This window comes from Ornithorhynchus anatinus, chromosome 1 (genome assembly GCF_004115215.2).
Source record: "Ornithorhynchus anatinus isolate Pmale09 chromosome 1, mOrnAna1.pri.v4, whole genome shotgun sequence".
NCBI lineage: Eukaryota > Metazoa > Chordata > Mammalia > Monotremata > Ornithorhynchidae > Ornithorhynchus > Ornithorhynchus anatinus.
This window is the reverse complement of record NC_041728.1, coordinates 178047192-178050513: the sequence shown is the minus strand read 5'-3', so window position 1 is coordinate 178050513 and position 3322 is coordinate 178047192.

Below are 3322 nucleotides of genomic sequence, written 5' to 3'. Positions count from 1 at the left end.
TAAGCCTTTTATTAATTGAAAATGTTTTCGTACCCAAGGCTGAGCTATGTTTGGATTGGCGTGATTGGCGTGAGTAGTGGGATGAGATCGGTGGAGGGAGGTGTGTATTTGTGTGTGTGTGTGTGTATGTGAGTGTGTAGCAGAGAATGTGACAAAATTTTGGTCTCAGTAGGAATGGGGGGCTGAATAATGAGACACATTCACTCTTAATATTTCCTGTCAGGTGTCTGTGGATGATGGGGAGGAGTGTGGATGAGGTTGGGTATGTTTGTGTGTCTGTGTGTACGGGTGTGGCTGTGTGTTTGCATGTGAACTTGGGGAAGAAAGACTGTGAGCTCCAGCTTACTCCAGGCCTGGACTCTTTGCCCAGGAGCGCACTGCTTCTCATTACCAGTGATTTGTGCAGAACATCTTTACCTAAATGTGGAGGGTGGGAATGACTAGGTAAGTGTTGGGTGGACGGATGTGATTTAGGGAGCTGGCAGTGAAAGAGGGAAGAGTCCTAGAGTGTTGAAGATGGGCAGAGGTATGGCCTGAGGTGATTTCTCACTCTAGGCTTCAAGGCTGTCCATCCCCTTGCCCCCTCCTACCTCTCCTCCCTTCTCTCTTTCCAGTGCCCACCCCGCACGTTCCGCTCCTCCGCCGCCCACCTCCTCGCCGTCCCCCGTTCTCGCCCATCCCGCCGTCGACCCCCGGGCCGCGTCCTCCCGCGGTCCCGGAACGCCCTCCCTCCTCACCTCCGCCAAACCGATTCCCTTCCCCTCTTCAAAACCCTACTTACAACTCACCTCCTCCAAGAGGCCTTCCCAGACTGAGCTCCCCTTCTCCCTCTACTCCCTCTACCGCCCCCCCTTCACCTCTCCGCAGCTTAACCCTCTTTCCCCCCCATTTCCCTCCGCTCCTCCCCCTCTCCCTTCCCCTCCCCTCGGCACTGTACTCATCCGTTCAACTGTTTATATTTTCATTACCCTATTTATTTTATTAATGAAATGTACATCGCCTTAATTCTATTTATTTGCTATTGTTTTACTGAGATGTTCATCCCCTTGATTCTATTTACTGCTATTTTTCTTGTCTGTCCTTCTCCCCCGATTAGACCGTAAGCCCGTCAGAAGGCAGGGACCGTCTCTATCTGTTACCGAGCTGTACATTCCAAGCGCTTAGTACAGTGCTCTGCACATGGTAAGCGCTCAATAAATACTCTTGAATGAATGAATGAATTTGAAGAGGAGAGGTCCTGTTGCCTTCAGTTGGCCGCGGTCTCTGAGGCGGTGCCACCCGTTATGTGACACGAGGCATCAAGTTGGGACGAACACAGGGCCCAAGGCCCAGCGTGTTGGGCTCCATGACGATGCTCTGGGTATCTAGGGGATCCCCGGGCTGGGTTAATCATTACAGAACTTATGGTACTCGTTAAGAGCTTACTATGTGCCAAGCACTGTTGTAAGCACTGGGGTAGATACGAGTTAATCGGGTTGTATACGGTCCCTGTCCCACAAGGGGCTCACTGTTTCAATCCCCATTTTACAGATGAGGTCACTGAGGTACATAGAAGTGACTTGCCCGAGGTCACACAGCAGGCAGATGGTGGAGCCGAGATTAGAACCCATGACCTTCTGATTCCCAGGTGTGTGCTCTAATCCATTTCACCATGACTAGTCCAGATACTTTCACTGCTCTATACGCCGGTCCTCCGCTCCAGGCACCCTGTGGCCCAGCTCTGGATGAAGAGGAGGTTCAGGTCTGGCAGATCAAGCAGCTTCTGGCCATTCCCTAATCCCAAGAATCTAGGAAAGGAATGGGATGCAACGAAGGACTAAGGTTCCTTATTTTTGAGGGTGGGTAAGCCGGAGAGATCTGTAAAACGTAAGATGTCTGCCACGCACGAGCAGATGGAGAGTGGGTGGTGATGACCCTGAGCGTGATCCGTGGCCATCTTGCTAAGATGTTAGGACAGGAGAAGGATGGAGATATTATGTTGCTCCTCTGTGTACCATCCTGAATCAACTGTTCACCTTGTTTAAGTTCGGAAGCTGGGGAAGGGTGGATGAGACAGATGGGGGGTGAGAGAGAGAGGGAAGAGAGAGAAAGAGGCAAAGACAGAGGGAAAGAGGGAAAGAGAGACAGTGAAAAACAGTGAGAGGCAGAGAGAGATAGAGAGAGGGAAAGAGAGGGAGAGAGATAGAAAAAGAATGTGTGAGAAAGAGAGACGTAGAGAGAGACAGTGATAGAGTGAGTGAAAGGGAGAGAAAGAAAGGGAGAGAGAGTGAGGGGAGAAAGAAATAGAAAGACAGAGAATGATATGAGAGAGAGAGAGAGGGAGAAGGGAGAGGGTGGGAAATAGAAGATAACCAATATTGCTCCCTTGTATTTGAAATGTTTTAGAAGTAAGTTCAGGATTACAGGCTGGGGAATTTCACATCATCTGCCAAGGAGGTAGAATCTGTAATGCAATTTGTGATCGGTGAATGCTTCAGTAAACATAACCTGTTGGAGGAAAGGCAAGCTGGTTTCTGTAAGGGGATGTTGCCTCATTAGATGCTAGAGTTCTTTGAAGGGGTCAACCAGCATGTGGCTAGAAGGGAATCGGTGGACATAATAGACTTAGATTTTCAAAAGCCTGTGACTAGATTTCATTTCAGCCTTTTAAAAACAGAATAAGCAAATAGGTGGTCACAGAAGCAAAGGTGTCTAAAATAAAGCAACTAAACTGAGTGAGACTCCATGCATGGCTTAGCGGATAGAGCACAGGCTGCCTGGGAGTCAGAAGGTCATGGGTTCTAATCCCCCTCTGCCACAAAGCTGCTGTGTGACCTTGAGCAAGTCATTTTACTTCTCTGGGCCTCAGTTACCTCATCTGTAAAATGGGAATTAGGAATGTGAGCCCTATGTGGGACAGGGACTGTAGCCAACCTGGCTAAATTGTATCTACTCCAGTGCTTAGAACAGTGCTTGGCACATAGTAAAACGCTTACCAATTTCTTTAATTATTATTATTACAAGTGAACGTAACAGGCATGGGACTGGAAATTGCAAGTCCTGGGTTCTAGTCCTGGTTCCTCTCCTAGCCCACTGTGTGACCTCAGGCCAGTCACCCTCTCTCGACCTCGGTTTCTCCTCTGGTAAAATGAGAATAATCAATTGGTGGTATTTATCAAGAACTTTACTGTGTGGAAAGCACCGTACTAATCCCTTGGGAGAGTACAATGCAACAGAGTCGGTAGACGTAATCCCCAAGCACAATAAGCTTACAGTCTTGAGGGGGAGGCAGATGTTACAGATTAGCGAGAGGGGAAATAGTAAAGTATAAGAAGATTAACCT